The following is a 21,578-nucleotide window of genomic DNA, read 5'->3' as shown; positions in this document are numbered from 1 at the left end:
GTGATATTTACTTTTCATAGAAAAAGCATTTTTGAAATGTCTTTATGTTCAGCCAATTGCCATTTTCCTTACAGTTTGCTTTGCTGATTTCCTGTGAGTCTCTCTAGCCTTGATGCAACTGATAAAAAGCTAAATTAGTGCCAGTACTGAGAAAACTGTAACGTATGTGTGGAATTTAGCTTCTGAGGAGTCTTTTTTTCAATGAATTGTCATAAACCGATAACAGGGTGCCATAAATAGCTCTAACATATATGCCAGGGATGTAGTTATCTAGTTATCTAGTTATAACTGAGCAGATGGGTTCCAAAAACCCAGGCTCCACAGCTCCTGAGAGCCCCCCAGCTCCACCCCTCCCTAATTTCCTCATTATCTCCCTTACTCTGAGGTGCCATCGAAGAAAGGAGCAAACACAGGCCCCCTCTCCCCTAACTGCGCCCCAATACATGCTATTTGCCAAAGAAATCGGTGCAGGATTAAACCCCATCTTTCTCTCACGGCACTTTCTGAAGTATTCAGCTCAAACTAGACATTACTTTAAGCATGTAATTGGGCTAGCATGATTATTTGCTAAAGAGCCGTCAGCTCGGGGTACTTGTATATTGGGATTGTAGCATGGGCGAGAAGCCCTCCTCTCCATGGTAAAAGAATAACTGTGGGGAGGAGATGGGCTGATCCAGATTGGGATCACTGCAGGAGCATAGGATTAAACTTCTTTCCCCCTGGGCGTTTTTCACACAAAGGCCTTTAGCTCAAATCTCCTCCAGAATGGAGGGGGTGCCTCACAGTAAATCTGTGGTAAAGCCTGCTGGGAAAGCATCTGCACTATGTTCCCAATCCATGGGGAAACCCCTCCAACTGCAATGTATTGAACTGAATAAGCAAGCTAGCCCCAGTCACGGCTGAAGTAATATTCTGTTTGTATTTCAGAGTAGTTTGTAATCCAAGTGTAGTACTAAATTTCAAGGTGAATCCAGAGATCTTTCCTTCAGTTAAAATCCCAAGATATTTCCAGGGAAGCTAAAAGTTTTGAAAAGACTAGTAATTTAATTTAGTAATTTAACTAGTGAAATTCTCAGGGGGAATTTTAAACATCCTTGCCTGTTCTTATCTGACACATATGGGGTCTTCTAATTTCTCTGTCTGCACTCTCACACCAGCACATGGTTTCATTGAGGTACTCTCACCTAACTCTAGGAACAAAGAAGAGCTTGTGTGCATGGGAGTCTCATGTGCAAGGAGCTACCACATTTTGCTGCAACTTATGATTTTCCCATTAATTGGCCTGATCTACACATGCAACAGAATGAGGTGAGAATGAACTGATAAGAGTTCTATGGTGGACTGCGCCAACCACTTCGGACTGCAGGCAAGAATCACAGTTCTGAATAATCCCCTATGTGAAGAAAGTAACACAACAGGGAATGAAATGAGCAAGAACCCCTCTCTCTGATCCACATATTTTCCATGCAACAAATCAGTTTGTTTTTTTAGGTGTGAGGAAGCATTAAATATGTTTGCTTCTACCTGCATATTAAACAACAATTTATTATACAGTTCACCCTGTCACCACAATATTCTTCTCACATTCTGCTGCATGTGTAGATCAGACCTTAGACAAGATTTCTGAAACTCATTCTGCCCGCATTAAGAACTGAACATGGAATTAGAAGTCTCAGGCAGTGGAACTTCAGGCAACTGATTATTGGCTTTTGGCCATCATGAAAAGCTTAGCTAGAGGGCACTATACATTACCTTTACCTTCATTTCTTGAAATCTGATGCAGTTGCTATTGAATTGATCACAAAAGCAACCCTTATCCTTTTAAAAAGGCCTCAGTAAGATAAAATGTCTCAGTATTGTGTAAATGATAGCTCACTTTTTAATAGTTCTCTTCCCCTATTAAAACTGTGTTTAAATTAAGATTCACATTCTCTGGATTATATTTTTATGGCTTTCAAATTAAAACTTCTAAATTCAAATAGAGGGTTCTAAATTCATTCTGTAATTACTGCCTCATCATCTCAGAGATTGTAAATCATCTGAGCACTGCAGAAGAAGTACTGGCTGCGGAATGACTGACATCCAGGGCACAACACAGGCCAAAATAAGCACTTTGGAGACAGTTGAGCTTATGCTCAGCTCTCCCATAGATATCAATGGGACCTGAAAGCATGTCATTTTGACCACATTTTGCCCATACTGTTTTATGCTGATTTCCAAGTGTAAGCAGCCCTTGCCATTGTATTTAGTATGGAACTTTCTGCCTTTCAGCATATGGGCATGACATGTCCCAAAACTCGGGAGTTACTTGGCTGCACTTCTCTTTTGTGCAAAGATGTCATTTTTTATATTTCCAGGTGCTGCTTACTAGCCTAAAAGAAGTGTTGTAACTTGGCATCTGTGAGACACAGCTTTTATTGTTGCTTTAATGGCTCCCACCACCACCTAGCTACAAAATTTACTTTCCAACTGTATGTTTACTCCAGTGTGACATTTGAGTGGTTAGGTTGCTTGCAATTAAATAATGGGAACTAGTTTCCACCATATTGTTTCAATAACAAATGATTGCTTATCCAGCCTTTAGAGCAAGCAGCCTTTAAAACATTCCTGTCTCCAACTGCAGCATGCATATATGTGCGCAAGCTGAGGACACACAGACACACAATGAAGTCAGTGCAAAAAGAAAAGTATGTGTCAGCAACATGTAGCAAAAGACATCAGTGTTATAACAGCATCTGACCATACAACAGAAGAAAATTCTTGTAATCTGAAGAGACACTTGCTGACACTATCAGTCACCAGAGAAGGGCATGGAAATGTGGCCCCCTGCATGTCAGAGGAGGGGCACCTAGAAGATTTTGAAGCCTGGACCTAAAGGCCTTGGGAGCCCCCCCCCCGCCCCGCTTTGGAGCCCCCCTCCACACACACACCATGTGACAGTATTTTTTACACATGGGTTCTTGAGGGCACAAACAGCAACTGAACTCATCAGAATGGAAGAATATAGAACAGGAATACTGATTGACTGATTGACCGATTTGATTTGATTTATATACTACCCAGCCAAAAACGGCTCAGGGCAGTTTACATCAAAATAAAAACAAAACAATTAAAATCAAAACTAAAATCAAAACAGACAAGATTGCTGCTAACCCCTGCTAACTTGGCAAAGAGGCACCTTTTAACATGGTGATTCTCTTTATTTAGCAGGGGGAGAGTAACTGGCCCTATCCACCCCCAGCACAGTACCTCCAGTGACTGTTGCTGGTGTCCATCTCATGTTTCTTTTTAGATTGTGAGCCGTTTGGGGACAGGGATCCATCTTATTTATTTGTTATTTCTTTGTGTAAACCACCCTGAGCCATTTTTGGAAGGGCGGTATAGAAATAGAATACATACATAAATACAAATACATACATAAATCAATTAAACAAAATCATTTAAACATTAAAATCATTTAAAACCAACATTAAAAATTTAAAACCATGAATCTAATTAAAACCTGGTTGAATAAATGTTTCTTCAGTGCCTTTTAAAACGTTGCCAGAGATGACAAGGCTCTTATTTCAACAGGAAACCCATTCCGAAGTCCAGGGACAGCAATGGAGAAGGCCCATTCCTGAATTCCAACTTGTTTTGCGGCAACCACAGACAAACCACTCCAGATGATCTTATCAGGTGGTGGGGCTCATGGTGAGGAAGACATTCTCTTAAATACCCAGGGCCTAAGCTGTTTATGCAAATATGCATTAGCAGAAACATCTCAACACACAACATATTTCCATCTTCCTTCCTCTAAAGCAGAGGTCATGCTCAGCTGCCCAGCACCATGGCAGGACAGCAGCATGCAGGACAGACTAAGGAGAATTTGGAGGCCCCCAGGGAGTGTGGAGGCCCTGGACTTTGTCCCTCAAAGTCCAGGGTAAGAGTGCCTCTGCATGTCAGGTATAGTGTGCAGGAGCAGTCTGACCAATTCACAGGGCGTTGTCCTTGATGCAGAGCTATAAGGCTGATGCAGAGCTGTGTACGGCATATGGGAGCTTGTGGTCCTGGAACTGAACTGGTGTGTTCATATTGTTGTTGGAATGTGGTGGTGCGCTACAACTGATTGCTCTCAGGGATATGTATTGCTGTGTCATGCATCCACCATCTAGCAAATGACATTTGATGCTTTGAGTTGTCTCTTCCAGAGCCATATGGAGGAGCCATACCACCTAAGGACACACAGAGCTGTCTATGGGTAGAGTATAATTTATTTATTTATCATATTTCTATACTGCCTGATATAGACATCTCTAGGTGGTGTACAAATTAAAAAGACAACAAATATTAAAACAGTATAAAACAGTTAAAGTTTTATTAGTTTTATTTACAAAACTAATAAAACAAGATCACAGATAAAAACATATTACATTTTTTTAAAATGTCATTTAATGACATTCTCTACTCATACAGCTCAATGCATGCAGGGTGTCCCCTGTATATCCAAGACAAATTAGACAATTGGCCAGATCTGAGAGGAACATGGTAGAAGTATCTCCGTACATTACAGGTTATACCATCTGTACCTTAGTACACATGAGAAATGCGCTGCATTTTGCCAGGTCCAAGTAGTGCTGGCTAGATTCAAAGTTCATACAAAAGGTCTAAGCGAAAAACATAAAATACATTTTCGAACAGCCCTTGCAAGCTTAACATGTCAAACAGACAAGATTGCTTCGATTTTCTCCTCTATTCCTGTCTTTTAAAGCAAACAAAAAGGTATTGAACAGTTGTTAGTGACTGGCAAATCTGAATCTAGAGGAGACAATATACTATACTATACTTTGACTTAACCAGTACTTGTTTCAGGCAGTTAATGAACATGACCAGACTGAAATTTCAAAAAAAGAAAAAGAAAGATAAAAAGAGGCAAGCATGGACAACAGCTTTAGATGACCACCAACATTATTATTATTATTATTTCTTGTTTACACAGTCAGACAGGTGTTATTGACTGGTTTGTTTTATCCAGACATCGAGTCCTTCCCAAGGACCTGGGATGCCAGAATTTTATTGTCAGTTGTTATAGATATCGTCGCAGAATATAGGCTGTTCCCAGTAAAGCTGCTTTTTGTAACTGGCTGATGGTGATTTCTGTGGCCCCTATGGTGTTGAGGTGCTCTTCAAGGGCTTTTGGGACTGCACCCAGGGTGCCAATTACCACTGGGATTATTATTATTATTATTGGGATTATACTGGGAATAATAATAATAATAATAATAATAATAATAATAATAATAATAATTCAATTTCTATACCGCCCTTCCAAAAAACAAAAAAAACCCTCAGGGCAGTTTACATAGAGAATAAATAGATAAGATGGATCCCTGTCCCCAAAGGGCTCACAATCTAAAAATGAAATGAAAACAAAACAAAATGAAAACAAACAAAATCTATCCAGGTTTACAGTGCAGATAAAAAGACATGTTATATTGCAAAACGTTCAATGAGAGACAGGTGCCTTCATCAATAAAGGAATAATAGAGATTTTTCACAATGTATTGTGGGCTGTCAAGTGGAGGTGAACTCACTTATATCGATTAACTGCTGATGCCTATTCTCTGTTGGATCCCCACAATCCTTCTGTACGTTCCCAAGCACAGTGGCAGAGCATATGTTTTCCATGTAGAAAATTCCAGGTTGAGTACCTGACCCCTTTCCTTATTTCAGCTCGCAGGGTTGAAAGAGACCTGCTTCTGTGACCTTGTCAGCTGCTGCCAGTCAAAGGAGAAGAGGAGAGATCTTGGTTAGACTGGCCATTGGCCTGACTGTGTAAAGGACAGTTCCGATGAGAGGTGTCTACAAGTATTAAACACAACTGCCTGTAAACCAACTTACATTTATAAAGGATAAGGCAGCAGACTATCTTGCTGTTTTCCTTCATATTTGGCAGTACGTTAAAAAAAAGACCAAACAAAATAAACCATATCTATATATTTCTATCTAATGTGTCATATTGAATTACACGGAAGAAGGGAATGGGGCAGGTCCAAACAGGGTAAGAATGTGAAACCGTCCTTCTCAAAAACAATTGCTTTGGGATAAAAAAAAATTACATAAATGAGTCATTGGTTTCCAACATTCTATTTCTCAGACCAAAGCCTAAATTCCTCATTTTAGAATTGTGCACAGATGCACACGGGGCAGATTCACACACATGAAAATCATATAGTGCCACATCTTTTGACATGCCATAGCTGGCTTGGGTCCAGCCCATAAGGTTCCTGCAAGGAACTTCCCTTCCTTCCCATCCTTCTCACAACAGCCCTTTGTACCCCTCCAAAAGTTGATGACACCCCGCTCAATCTATCATTTAAATCTCCAGTGCCAGAGAAGCAGCTGATGGCCTGAACCAGAGTATGGAGGCTGTTCTGGGTCAGATTAGGGTGAACTTAATCCAGATAAAATGAAGGTGCTTTGGATCAGTAAAACTGCTGATCCAAGTAGTGAGGTAAATCTGGTCTTGGATGAGGCTGTACCCCCTGAAAGGTCAAGTCCATAGCTTGGGGGTTCTCCTGAATTCAGTGTTGTCCCTGGAAGCCCAGGTGGAGGTGGAGGTGTCCAGGAGTGCATTCTACCAGCTTTGGCTGGTATGCCAGCTGTGACCATACTTGGTGAAACAAAAAATGGCCTCTGTCACTCATACATTGGTCACAGTCAGATTGGACTACTGCAAGACACTCTGTGTGGAGCTGCCTTCAAATACTTTGTTCGGAAGCTTCAGCTGGTCCAGAATGCTGCAGCAAGGATGCTTATGAGCACTAGTCACTGCACAAGTAATACAGCTATCCTGTGGCAGCTTCATTGGTTGCCAGTTTGCTTCTGGGCCAGATTAAAAGTGCTAGTTTTGACCTTTAAAGCCCCACACAGCTTGGGACTGGGGTACCTTTTGGACCACATTTGCCCATATTAACCTGCCAAGGTTCTCAGATCATGTGATCAAGCCCTTTTCTCAGTCCTGCCATTGACACAAATCTGGTTGTTAGGGACCAGAGTCAGGGCTTTCCCAGTACTGGCCCACTGTCTTTGGTAAGTCAATTTTATTACAGCCGTTGGCCAGCAAACCCCTCTCTTTGGAATGCCCTCCCAGAAGACCTTGGTCAGTCTCCCTCTTTGCTTAGTTTTTAAAAGAACTTAAAAACCTTCCTTTTAAAATAAGCTTTTAAAGATTGGCTGTGATTTTCGTCTAGCTTTAATCCTGGCTGATGTTCTACTAGTCTTATATCATCTGCTTTTTTATTTGTTTTAAGGTGATTCATTGTGAAGCTATTCTCATGAGCAGCAGAAACCAGGCTAAGGAAGCCCAGCCCAGTTTCTGCTGCTCATGTGCAGCAACAGGCACTGCACAGCTCCTGGCAGCCGCTTGGCAGCAAACCCGTTTATGGGGCCCGCTGCTTAACCCAGGTTTTGGTCATAAGCGTGCCCCCCAAATGGGCTAATGGATTGTGTGTCTGCTGTGGCTGCTTGCAGCTGTGGCAGACACACTTGGGGAAGGGGGAGTGGGATCCCAGAAATGCACTACACACGCGCATGGTGCATTAACGGGGCTCCAGTGGGGCAGTGCGCCAGGCGGCGGCGCTTCCCTTCACCCAAACCCCGGAGCTGCCGGGCGAAGCGCAGGTGGATGGCAGGAGAGCTGCCACTTGTCTGTGCCACCGATCTGCCCACCCAGAGCCCTGGCTGCGATCGTCTGCAGGGAGGTAAGCACTTGCGGGCTTCCTCCTCACAAAACAGGGTAGCCTCCTCACACGATCGTGAGGAACACTTCTGTATTTTATTGTCTTTTATTCTTTTATCATGGATTTTACATTTTTATGCTTTTATTGTAAGCCTCCCTGAGCAGCAGTGTGCTGGAGGGGCAGGATATAAATATTTTAAATAGTTAGATAAATAATAAATTTGGGGCCCAAATGACTGCAGTCACCCCAGATCAGGTGAGATACCTTGCACAAACAAAATGGAGAGGATGTCAGAAGTATCCCTAAAATTCCTGTATGGCAGCCCTGATTCCCAGTGCAATTGTATGTTTTGCATAGTGTAGATTTCCCATTTGTAAACAGTACTCAGATTTTCCAGTACCAGCTCCAAAGTGCTATGTTTTGTCATATTAAATTGTATACCACAGCATGAGAACTTTGAAATTGGTCAGGCTGAGTTATGTAAAGGGTCAATGGCTCTCCTAAACTCTAGTGCCTCGTTGGGAAATGTTTGGAGGAGAAAGTTCAACAAGGGTTTGATGAAATTGGATGCAAGAGTTCATGCAATCTCTAGAAGAGATACCTAAAATTCTTGTTTTCCCACACACCCATCACACACATACACACTGAAGGAATTCAGTTTCATCCTTGAGCATCTTCTTGTCAAGCTTCAATTTTTCCCCATTATCATGTTGCACATACCTTCCAGCCTTTTGACATTAACACAGCAACTGAAGATGGTTGTTAAGTAAAGTTTAACAGGGGGAAAGGTTCAAAATTATAATTTAAAATGTGTGCAACTGGCATTTTGAAAACAGAAGGTCCAGCCACCAGAACCTAGCATTACAGAATCTGTGTTTTCCAAAAGATGACAACGAATGGGATTACAGTCACAGCGTTTTCCCCCCACCATCACCATAATTGTTATCACAATTTTCATGAAAATGAACAAAGTTGGAGCCATTTTTTGCTCCCATTTGAAATCTTCAACATAAAAATCAGGCACTGGCTTCTTAATATTTTTCCAGTCACATGAATTATACTACCCTACTGTCCTACACTGACCTTTCCCTAGCTGTATAATTTGATAGGGTGCCTTCTATCCTCCCTGCTTATTTTTTATAGCTTCTGCAAGCCAAGGGTAAAGAGTAAGGTGGGAAGAGAAGGGTCAGGCCATTGCAACAGGTAACACAGAAATAAAGCTTTTAATCTCCAACATTGCATAGCCAAATCACTGAGGCAGATCTCCGGAGCAGCCCTATCCAGGTTGGGCAGCCCTACCTGGATAGGGCTGCTCCTGTGAAGTGCTGGGATTGTGGCTGATTCCAGCACTGCCTCTCTGGGTATCCCAGGGTTTTTACCCCACCTCTTACCGGGGTAGAAGGGTGCAAGGGAGCCCTTTCCCCTGGGTCCCTGGTTGTGTGACTGACTGGACTGCCTGCAGCCCGAGCAGACACAGACCCGTACACTTAGAGTACCCAGCTGAGGGAGGATCCTTCAATGCACCATGCTCCTTGTGTGGTGCATTTAGGGATTTCTGGAAGCCAGGCTGAATTTTCCTGGCCTCCAGATGGCCACGTGGCTCCCAGGAGAGCTACTTGTGTGGGTTCATGAGCTGCACAGCCAGATGATATGAGAACAGGATTTCATCTGGGGGGAAGGTAGGTGTTATCTTGCCTTCCTCCCCCCCCCACCCTCTCCACCTAACTTGGAGGTCATGTGAATGACCCCACTGTGCAGAATAGGGGCAAAACCCTTTTATTCAAGAAGATATGGGTCTTATTTATTTTCCTGTTTTCTTCCATTCTTTAAATAATTTGTTGTAAATAGGGCAGCAACAGGGCCTGCGGATATTGTACCAAAGCCAAAGGACAATGGTGGTGCATGCAAAGGGAGGGCCAAACACAATGCTGAGCCACCACTAGCAAGTGGTGAGGCCCCTTATTTTTACTGGAGGGTATCACATGGAAACTGGGCAGGGGGTGGGGGTGGGGGGCTAGGAGCACTCAGCAGCTACATGGCCAAAGGCACTTGGCCAAGACTGGGTACTGCTACTACTCTTTTGGCATGGAGTCTGCATCATGCAGCCCCAGCCCTCCCCTGCTTCCATTGCCAGCAAATGACTAGCTCCTGTCAGAGTACACATTCCTTCTGTTCCTTACGGTTGCCACACAGTGGTGGTGGCTTAGTGGTCCACTCAGGCCTTTCCCCACATACCTCCTGAACCACTTCCCTGGATTTTAGTTGCTCACCTAGTTGTATGGGTTGGTGAGGGGTAGCAATTTCTCATATTCAGGCGGCATCCCATTTTCAGCCCGCCTTCTTTGAGATAAACTTGAGCGGATAGTCACAATATCATAGTGTACTTTGGACTCCCTCAAAAGGTTCACACATAAATAAGAAATATTTTTAGTTTCTGACACTTCAGAGAAGGTGTTCCATTCTGTTGTAATTATCTTGAAAATGTCACCAGTGCCAGCAATCCCCTTTGGAGGTGGCTTGACTTCTCTGTTTAATTGCCAGATCCAATGTTCCTGATTCCACGTTTTGTAGTTGGTTTAAAGTAGCGGAACCGAGAGTACTGCAAAGAGATTCATTCCAGTTTTAGCATTCAGTTTGTGATCACTGACTTTTTGTGTGTGAGAGGGAAGCTAAACTTCATGCCTGTGCGTAACCCTTCAAAGCCACTTAACCCTTTGGTAGGCAAAATAACTATCAGCTCTGTAAGCAATGAACACAGAAAGGCTTCAGTCATTGCCCTTCTACTCTACATCCGACAAAATATTCATTGAGTTTCAACATGACAAGATCTTGTAGTCAGGCCATTGTGGTGTTTTTGGTCAATCCATTCATTGATCCAGGTCAGCTTTTGAATGGAGATTTATAGGGATGTGAGAACTGGCTCGAAGTCTAGTTCTCTGGTTTTCCCTCGGACCAGTTCGGGCCCTGTTCAGCTCAACCTCGAGCCAGATCCCCCCAGCCATCTTGGGGCTGGCTCAAGTGTTCTAAATTTTTTTAAAAAATGTTTTTTTTAAATCACTCACCGGCAGGTCTGGTGGCCTCTGGGATGCTGGCACAACTGTGGGGGAATGTCTCTGCAGTCATGACCCAGGCCATGCAAATGGCCAGGGTGCATGCAATTCAGCCTCCAAAATGGCCACTGCCACCGGGGAAAGTCCAGAACACTCCAAAAATGGGCTGAAACAGCCCTTAGAGGATCAGGGGGAGGCTGGTGGTGGGAGGGGAAACTGTGAAAACACATAATCCGTGGTCACGCCAGCACCCCCTGAGGCCACTGGAAACACCAGCAATTGATTCTAAATTATATATTTATATATCCTGAACCAGCTCGAATTCAAGCTGAACCGGTGAGGGAGGTTGTTTGGTGACACAAAACCGAACCTGCCCAATTCTGTTCGAGTCCGTTTCGGACTCAAACCGAAGCAGGGAAACTGGTTTTGTGCACACCCCTAGTGCTTTAGTTACTTTTATTCCAGTCCTGGAGTAGAGGCGGGGCTTACAAACAGCCAGCAGCAAGAGCACTGAAGGCAGTCTGTACTTGCCTTTCTGTCATTAAACCATTAATATTCCTGATTCAACTTCACTGTCTTGCCCTTGCCCTTGCATACCACAACTCTTGGCTCTGGATTCTACAGCCACATTTTCATTTTCACTATGAGGTGCATTTAACTGAAAGTAATTCTTATTATCCCAAAGAAGCGCCAATAAGGAAAGTTCCATAAGCTACACTACTATCTTCAGTTGGGTCCTGGTATAAAAGTAAGGCTAAGGAACCTTCAGCTTAGTCTTAAATAGGGATGTGCACGGAACCGCGGAGCTGCGATCCGACACCAAGGTGTGTGTGGCTCTTTAAGGGCAGGGGAGGGTGAACTCACGTCGCTTTCCCCCCGCTGGTGCTGTTATTTTCCAAAATCCACACACGTCACATGTTGCATGTGCACATCACGCACACGATGTGCATGTGTGATGTGCAACGTGTGTGGAGGGCACGTGCGCATGACAGCGGGCGCACATGCAGACTATACTTCCTCATGTCCAGCCAACAATGGGGAAAGGGGTGGCAGGGAGGTACGCTGCTACCCCATGGATTTTGGAAAATAATGGCGCACGAGCAGGAGGAAAGCGATGGGAGGGGTAAGTGCACCCTCCCCTGCTCTTAAGGAGCCATAAAGGGCTCCCAGACCGGTTCTGTGCACATCCCTAGTCTTAAATGAGATCATTATTGTCCATTTCTATTGGATTCTAGAATATGAAAGTCAGTTTGCTGACAAACCTCATTTCGTTTTCACTGAAGTATAGGAGAGGTCACTGGAATCTTTACAAGACCTGTGGCCTTGTCCCTCATTCAAAGCTCTCCAATGGTATGAAGCTCCCATGGCATTACATCCCTCATTCAAGGCTCCCGAAGAAAAAATACCTGTATATCCTCATCACTGTGTCTTTGTTTCCTTCCATTTCATCGGGCTCCCAGTGTTGACATTTGCCTTGGTGCATTCCAATTTTTCAGTCTCCACACAAACATTTCCAGCCTGGCATAATTTTCCTTGGCAAATTGCACACTTGTCAGATCACCTGATTAAGAGCTCCGTTTTCATTACTATAAAAACCAACATGCTTGCCGAATCATTAAGGAGCAGATTGGTCAGTAATAATAATCAGTATCCTGCTATAAATACAGCTCAGTATGTTTAATGAGGTAACCTACTCAAATACTAAAGATTTTAATGCATTACTGGAACTGTATTGGCTTTAGCAAGAAGTGTTATTCTGTTGCTTTAAAGGGCTTAATTCTAGCTATTAACTAATTTATCTCCAAAGAACATGAGTTAAACCATCATAGAATATTCTATAGGTCTTAAATCCTTCCAGAGTAGTAACAATACAATTTCTCCAGGGTAACATACCTGAGAGTGGGTGCTTACTGTCTTTAAATTAGGCATGTATTATGACTCACCAAGGCAAACACAACCCAACAGCCAAACATTATGGCCTCCTATGTGCTTGACAGCTCAACTGTTTTTGCAGCATAGGCAGTGAATAACAATAACAAACATAATATTAAGTCTCTGATGCTGTGGGCTGCACTTGGCTTGGTTAACCTCAAGTTGTGCAGACCTGCTTGAACTCAACTATGTATATAGATTCCTCTCCAGGTGTTATGCAATCATGTACACTATACACAATTACAGTGCCAATAGAAGTGTGATGGGAAGCCCCACCCATGTGCTCATAGCCTTGCACCCCTCTCCACACAGAAAGCATTAGTCCACAGAGACATATTTTCCAAGATGCAATCACAATGCCAACAGAAGTGTTCCCAACAGAGGTGCTCTCTCCCAGGGTACAGCATCTATCTTAGACGATGAATATCATATCTGTGGAGCTCCAAGTCCAGTTGGTTCACCTAGCAGCTGGGGAGGAAGTAGTCACCTGTTGCAGCCGCTGGAGGGTGGCTTTACCTGCACATTCTTGTTATAGTGTTCAGTTATTGTGACACTGCAGATCCTTGTAGTTTGCTAATAAAGCATTGTGCTTTATCGCTAAGCCCTGGAGCCAGTGGTGGTTCTCAATGACTATAAGTTTGGTTCCCTAACTAATTGTTTCTTAAATCTGTGTAAAGCTTTGGCCAAAGCTGTGTACTTCACACAATCCTAACAGCTCTGCACGGAGGTGACTGCGCTTCCCACTGTGCAGTGCTGGGGCTCCTTTAAGGGAAACAGAGCCCTTTTGAGCCCCACTGCCATCTTGAAGGTGCACAAGGGATGCTAGTAAATGTAGTCCTCCCAACCAATTTCCCCACAGAGCTCTATGAGGAAAGAACTGCAAAGGATTACCCAGATATCACTGGGGGTCAAAAGGGCTTCATTTCTCTTAAAGGCCCCACCCAGTGCTGGGGAAAGCACAACACAGTGCAGAAGTCAATGCAGTTGGAAATTGCTCTTACATTGAAGGCTTTTAGTCAATGTTACCCCCACTTGAAAAATAGTGAAAACGGTCATTGTATTAAAGTGTGGGTTGAGTTTCAACCTATTTTATATGTGTTCTTTATGTGTTATGTGTTTTATATGTGTTACGTGTGCTCTTATTGGGGTTCAGGAGCAAAAGATTTGCATTTGCAAACCTTTTAGCTGGATATTCTGTTAATACTTTGCTATTCCTTTTTAAAACAAACAAAACAAAACAAAACACTATCCTTGTGCAATTGTGCACATTATTATATGAACACATGATAGTCTTAAGCCAAAGATGACATATATTGTTGTGGCACATTTGGTCTCATTCATATAAAATTTCAGTCATTTTTTTCAGTCATCTTATTTTTGTCAATGTTTATGAAAGCTCTTTTTGCTGCAAAAAGAATTTTGAATCCAGATTTAAAGCTATCCATATAAGCTAAATTGAAAGGATATGAACATGATAGTGAATAGCTGACACAAGGAAAATATGGGTTAAATATCATGACAAAGCAATAGAAGCATGATAAGAATCTGGTGAAGTGGGCTCTAGTCTGTGGAAACTCTTGCGTTCGATCCAGTAATCTTTTGCAGTTTGTTTGCTTCAACATTTGTCCCAGGGGGGATCCTGTTCCTGTAGAGAGTGTGGGGGAGGAGTCAGAAAGGAAAAACGGAGGGAAAGAAGGAGAAAATAGAGTCGAAGCTGAATCAACCTTTAGTTAAATCTACATGTGTTTTCCTTGTGTGTATGAAGGAAGTAGCTATAAAACAGAAACTTATGCCACCATATATCTGTTAATAAGATGTCACACAAGTCTCCTTTTTGTTAGGAAATTCACATATGGTTATTAGTATGATAAGGGCATAAGAAGTAAGAATTGCATACGCAAGTCCCAACCAAGGGACAATGAAGTTCAGACTTTGTCTTCAACAGAGAACAACCAGATGTCCCTGGGAAACACACATAAGGAATCTCTTCTCACGAATGGTGAGAAAAGCTTCTTCCAGGTCTGTGTCTGCTTAGCCCGCTCTCCCCACAGACGGGCGGCCAGATTGGCCGCCCACACAACTGCCAGCTCCACCACAGAGCCGGCGGGGGCTATGGGGCTTGGGGGCCGCACAGTCCCCGGAAGTTCCAGGATGCCCCACATGAGTGCACGAGGGCATCCTGGAAAGACCCCTGAGCCCAGGAGGCTGCTTGCAGCCTCCTGGTTGGGGGTCTACTCTTGTGTTGCCGCACGCCACGGCAATACACAAGCAACCAAATGAGGTTAACGGAGCACTCGCTCCGTTAACCTCCTTTAAGGGGATGGGGAATTAGGTGGGCTAGCTGCCTTGGGAGCACTGGGCTCGCCTGTGAGCCCGGTGGTTCCCACAATCCCTGGAAAATGGGCTAAGCTCATTTAGCCCACTTTCCAAGGATCATGGGAATAGCCTCAAGGAGAGCAAGATGAAGATAACCATTCCTTGTTGCTTGGTCCCAGCAACTCATAATCAGATGTATGCTGCCTTAAACATGGAGGTTGCATTTAGCTGTCTCAGCAGTTGATAGACCTGTTCTCCATGCATTTGTCCCATTCGTTTAAAAAGCTACAAGCATAGATAATTTTTTAAAAGATGAAATCCTGTGCTTTCTTTGTGATAACAAAGAGCATGTGTGTGTGTTGTGAAATCAGGCTTTTTGAGACAATTGGAATATGGTGTCATTAGAAGGACAAATAATATGGAGATAAATAAAACTATCATCCACTTCACTTCATGTGATCAGCATGTGAGATGTTGAAGAAGACTAAATAAGGCTTCCAATAACTACTTTATGGAACTGAAGTGCTGCAGAAAGATCATATTAATGAGAGGAAAGTGTAAAGTAGGATCATAACCACTGTTAAGATGCATATTCAAAATGATATGAGAGAGAGAGAGCTCAGCAAAGTAAATGAGAAATGACTGTCCAAATGACATTACCTTGTCCGAATTCCTCTTTGCTGTCCTCGCAGATTGCTTTATAAGTGATGCATAGCTATTGAAGAGATATGAAGCATGATTTGTGCTTAACAACAGCAAAAAATACAATCAACAATCTGCTCGACTGTCCTCAAATCTGCTGATTTGAACATCCTCCAAGGGAATGCTTTATTGTTTATACAGCCATAAGATTTGAAAACCCATGATGCAATGAGACTTTGTATGAGCAAAGGCGCGAAATATGGAGCCTTTGACGGAAAATATGAATTGACTGTTGCGAGAGAATTGGTTTTTTGTTTGGCTATTTTTGAAGAAAGCCATTAATCTTGGTCACTTAGTGGACTTCAGAGCAGATTCCCTCTCTTCAGTTATGCACATCTCTAATGAAATTCCCTTAAGAGACTCAAAATAAATAGAAAGCAAATTGGTGGAAGCTAAAAACTGAAATGCTGCAGAACAAAAAGCCTGCATCAAGAACTCATTCACGAAACTGGAGTGCTGCAAGAAGACCCTGTTACAGTGAAGGAAGTGTGAAGTATGATCATAACCCCTGTCACCTTGGTAGGATTGGTCTCATAGGATATTAAGGAACTCACCAAAGCAATTGCAAAGTGATGGACCAAATGGCGCTATGAACACCTTGTCACCTCTTTGCTTAGTATCTTTTGTTGTTCTTACATATTGCTTTGTAAGCAATATATAGCAATATGCTCTCACACCTAACAGGGGGGGAAGACTCTTCTTTGATACTGAAGCTATATAGCCCACAGTCTTGATTTTGGTAGCAAACAGTTTGTACTGCCCATGTGCAATAAACATAGGGCAGTGCTTTGGTTTTCTGTCTAACACTTGGCTATAGCAAGGGGCACATCTGCTTGGTCAAATCAGATTTGTGGTGTGTATACATATTTCCCTGCTTATATCTCCAGTGGTTGTCAGGGGGCACAGATTATATCTCCAATGCATTCTTGTGTTGTAAAGGGTAACTGAAGACCCTTCATGAACTGTAACATGCCAATATAAGAAAAATGCTTGCAGTACATCAATCAGACCCAAGGATGTGTGCAAGCTGCCCATTTCTCCTTCAGTAACCAAATTATGTGATCAATTATGTCATCAACATGGGAATATGGAAGGATAACAAGGGACATCTTGTTGGAAACCGCCCAGAGACATAGGTTTTGGGCGGTATAAAAATATGTAAAACAAAACAAAACAAACAAACAAACAAATGATTAAAAGGATAACATCTGGGCAGGGCGGTCTCTAGGCTAACTGGCACTCTGTGTTGAAAATGAAATTGGTGTCCCCTTAAAAAAAAATAGAAGTGCTGTATTATTTATTTGTTTGTCTGTTTATTTAACATATTTGTATACTACCCAAAACGCAAGTCTCTGGGCAGTTTACAACAAAACAGTGAAAACGTAAACAGAGACGTAAGTTTGGGCGGGGTATAAATTAAATAAATAAATAAATAAATAAATAAATCAAGTAAAAAGGTTAAAACATTACAACAATTTAAAATTTAAAATGTTAAAGCTATTAAAAACCATCAACTATCTTGCCACTTCAGCCCCTGTAATTCTTCCATATACGAAGGGGCCAGTTTCAAAGCGGGTCGGAGAGGATGCTTAGGAGTGATTGTGTCCACTACCCTGGTGAGTTGATTGTTCCAATTCTCCACCAGAGTGTCCAGGGGTAAGAGAGCCTCTGCCTCTAATGGCTCACTGACCAATGTTACTTCTTCTATTCCTCACCACCAATGGAATAGCTACCCCATAGTCAGTGAACACAACCCCTGTCCCCATCCCCAGATAAACCAAGACACATCTGAAACACCCAGGATCCAAAAACAACAACAGAAAGCCAAAATAAGAATACCTGGCCCTCGCCCTCATTGTCCCCCAAAGTGGCTCCCCCAAAGGGGCAACCCCCTTTAGAAAGATGGCTGGTCTGGGCAGATGGTCCTCAGGAACTGCTGACGCATTCCCATTCACCACAATCCCACACAGACTCACCCACAGGGCAGCAGCCACAGCCCCACAAGTTAGGGGCACACAGGCTGGCAGGCTGACAACAGCAGATGGCAGCAACACAGGCTATCACCACTGCTCAGCAGCCATCTCTGGGAAGCAGATGTTAAGGTGTCTTTCTCTCTGCAAGGCTTCTGGTGAGAACTGAAGTGGTGAAGTGGACGACTAGAGCACAAGTGGAGGAAGGCTTGGCATGAGTCTTGTTGGGCACCACACAGAGCACATTTGAAGATCTATGCTCTGGCAGTGCGGGTGGCAAAGAAGCAGTTCTTTTCTGCCTGCATTGCTTCCACAAATTCACATCCCGCTCAGCTGTCTAGAGTTGTGAGGGGGTAGTATGTACCCCTCCCCCTAGAATTTACCCCTCTCCCTCAAATTTAAACTTGGAACAGTTGGTCACTTACTTTCTAATGACTTTTTTTGCAGATACAATCTCTCAGATTCGGGCTGAGCTGGATTCCACAGCTACTGCAGAGTCTACTGTGGAGGTGTCCAGCAATTCCTCTGGATCATTTTCGGTTTGTGATTCCTGAGGAGGTGGACAAACAACTGAGCATCCTACAACCTGTTCTCTTGACCCTTGTCCAACTTGGTTTATCTCATCTGGTAATTATATTATAAGAGAGGGTCTGGTAAATATTATAAATGCTTCTCTGAGGGAAGGTAGGATGCCTCCTTGTCTTAAGGAGGCTATTATTAGACCACTTTTTGAGAAACTCGCATTGGATCCATCAGAGTTAGCTAATTACAGACTTGTTTCCAATCTTCCATGTTTGGGCAAGGTGAATGAGTGAGTGGTGGCCTCTCAGCTCCAAGCAGTTTGGGAAGATGCAGATTATCTAGACCCATTTCAAACTGGCTTTTGTGTGGGCCATGGGGTTGAGTCTGCCATGTTCAACCTGATGGATGATCTCCAACTGGCTATCAACAGATGGAGTGTGACTCCATTGATCCTTTTGGATCTCTCTGCAGCTTGATATCCTTCTGGACTGCCTGAGGGAGGTGGGATTGAGTGGCACTATTTTACAGTGGTTCCACTCCTAACTCTCTGGTAGATTGCAGATGGTGTTGCTTGGAGACTGCTGTTCTGCAAAGTGAGAACTAATGTGTGGAGTTCCACAAGGCTCCATACTGTCTCCAATGCTTTTTAAAATCTACATGAAACCACTGGGAGAAATTATCAGGAGGTTTGGGATGGGTATTATCAATATGTTGATGACACCCAGATCGATTTCTCCATGTAAACCTCATCAGGAAATGGCATATCTTCTCTAAATACCTGCTTGGAAGCGGTAATGGGCTGGATGAGGGATAACAAACTAAAGTTGAATCCAAATAAGATAGAAGTACTGACTGTGGGGGGTCAGGACCCGAGAGATGGTTTAGATCTGGCTGTTCTGGATGGGTTACCCTCTCCCTGAAAGATCAGGTACGTAGCTTGGGAGTGCTCCTGGACTCAAAGCTCTCACTGGTTTCTCAGGTTGAGGCAGTGGCCAGGAGCGCTTTTTATCAGGTTTGTCTGATACAACAGCTATGCCTATTTCTGGCGGTTTATGACCTTAATACAGTGGTGCATATGCTGGTAACCTCCAGGCTTGACTACTGTAATGCACTCTACGTGGGGCTGCCTTTGTACATAGTCCAGAAACTACAATTGGTACAGAATATGGCAGCCAGATTGGTCTCTGAGACAACTCGAAGGGACCACATAACACCTGTTTTAAGGGAAGTGCACTGGCTGCCAGTAATTTTCCAGGTGAAATGCAAAGGGCTGGTTATTACCTATAAAGCCTTTAACAACTTGGGTTCAGGGTATTTAAGAGAGCACCTCCTTTGTCATGAACCCTGCCACCTGTTGCAATCTTCTGGAGAGGTCCCGTTACGGTTGCCATAGGCTTGTTTGGTGGCAACCCGGGACTGGGCTTTCTCTGTGGCTGCCCCAGGGCTTTGGAATATAGAAATTGAATAAATAAAAGAAACCTAATAAATATAAACTAACTAACTAACTAACTAACTCCCTGCTGAAATAAGAGCATCTCCTTCTCTGTTTGTTTTCAGGAAGACCCTCAAGATTCACCTGTTCTCCAAGGCATTTAACTAGAATTAATAGTTTTATGCTACTGTTTTTATTGCTCCGTGTATTTTAATCTGTGCTGATTTTTAAATATTGTTTTAAATTTTGTACACTGCCTAGAGATGTACATACATCTTTCTGGTCTTATAAAGGATTGCTGCCCTGTGCCTCAGTTGCCAGAAGCTTTTCAGGGAGGAAGACACTTCAACTTCTGCTTCCCAAAGACAGCTGCTGCCTAGATTAGTTGCACCCCAAGCAGCACCTCTGTGTGGCCTCCTGTCCACTGTACCTGCTCACAAAGTGTTGCACCCTATTCAGCTACACAGGTCACACTTGCCTAAAGTGTGTGCCTAAAGTGCCTATTTTATGTTTCTTTTTAGATTGTGAGCCCTTCGGGGACAGGGTTCCATCTTATTTGTTTGTTATTTCTCCGTGTAAACCGCCCTGAGCCATTTTTGGAAGGGTGCGGTATAGAAATCAAATGAATGAATGAATGAATGAATAAAGCAGGTCCTGTGTATCTAGGCTTGTGCAAGGATTTCTCATGCTGCATATTTAAACTATATCTTTAAATACCCCAAGAAGGTCAGCTGGTTGCCCCAGAACCAGCAGGCCTAGGAAAAACAAAGGGAAAATACAGAAAACTATGCATAAAAGTGTATTAATGAAGTGGCAGAGCGTTATGAAAATTTACGCACACAAGTCCCTAAAAATGTAGATGGAATAAAAGTGCTCTCCTCACTGATGAAAAGATACCTCCTGAGATGTGTTAAAATACTGCTTAGCAATTGGAACATTAGATTTGAACAAATTTGCTAGTTAAACATGCATATTCAAGGGTGATTTTTGATAGCGGTAGGTACTGTCTAATGCCAGTGAGCCATGCAGCTGATTGAGAGAAATCCCTGGTTCCCTTATGATTTAGAATAGTGATAGAAATAGAAGATAAAGACTTAGCTTTGATATACAAGCCTATTTAAATCTCTGAGGTGAGACACAGTGAGATAAGGCCTAGCCATCCAAAACAGCTTGAACAGGATCATTAAGCAGAAGCAGTAATAGCTTGGAATAGGGCTCCTTTACTATACAAGGAAGTTGTGGTAGGTGTTCCTGAAAGAGCAGCTCAGCTATTTAGTGGCACAAGTAGAATATGGGACAAAGAAGGCCTTTTATGAAAGTTTGTCAAGTTTGCTAAATCTGGCAAGGGGGCAACAATGTGTCACAGATAAAGTCTGACCCACAGATCCCTAGGCATGTGTTCTACTAGTCACATAGTGGGAGAGAGATGGTTCCTCCATGATAACAATGGACTTTACTAGATGGTTTACTGGAATGGAGTTACTGCCATCCCCTGCTTTTGGAAATAGTCTAACTCAGGGATTCTCAAACTTGGGTCCTCAGGTGTTATTGGACTTCAACTCCCATAATCCCCAGCCTCAGTGGCCTTTGGTTGGGGATTATGGGAGCTGAAGTTCAATAACACCTGAGGACCCAAGTTTGAGAATCACTGGTCTAACTGGAAAAAGTAGGACAAGAGCTTCCTAAACAAGCTGGCATGGGGTCTCACTCTGAGAGTCTCCGCTGGCCTGTGGTCAGAACACCTCCCCACTCTCTGCTTCTTCACATTCCCTAATCCTAATTGGGGACATGGCCTCAGGTTGGTTGTTCCATCCAAGTGTCAGCATCCCCTCCTTACTTCCAGGCAGGCCTTGTTTGCTGATGGTGTGACTGATGCTGCCACAGTGACCTGAGCAGTGTTGTGCCTTACAAAGAGAAATGCCCCAAGCCTAGA

At 43.2% G+C, this 21,578-nt stretch overlaps 1 long non-coding RNA gene across 1 annotated transcript in view; it reads right to left on the bottom strand.

Moving 5' to 3' along the window:
• The window catches only part of LOC128342089 (uncharacterized), a 51,368-nt gene that overhangs the window by 9,725 nt on the left and 20,065 nt on the right, over positions 1-21,578 (bottom strand). Inside the window, exon 2 of the long non-coding RNA XR_008314767.1 lies at positions 5,574-5,756. This is a non-coding gene — a long non-coding RNA (uncharacterized LOC128342089). The remainder of the gene's footprint in view (positions 1-5,573; positions 5,757-21,578) is intronic.

Source organism: Hemicordylus capensis, chromosome 2, assembly GCF_027244095.1.
Source record: "Hemicordylus capensis ecotype Gifberg chromosome 2, rHemCap1.1.pri, whole genome shotgun sequence".
NCBI lineage: Eukaryota > Metazoa > Chordata > Lepidosauria > Squamata > Cordylidae > Hemicordylus > Hemicordylus capensis.
This window is presented reverse-complemented; position numbering and strand designations above follow the sequence as displayed.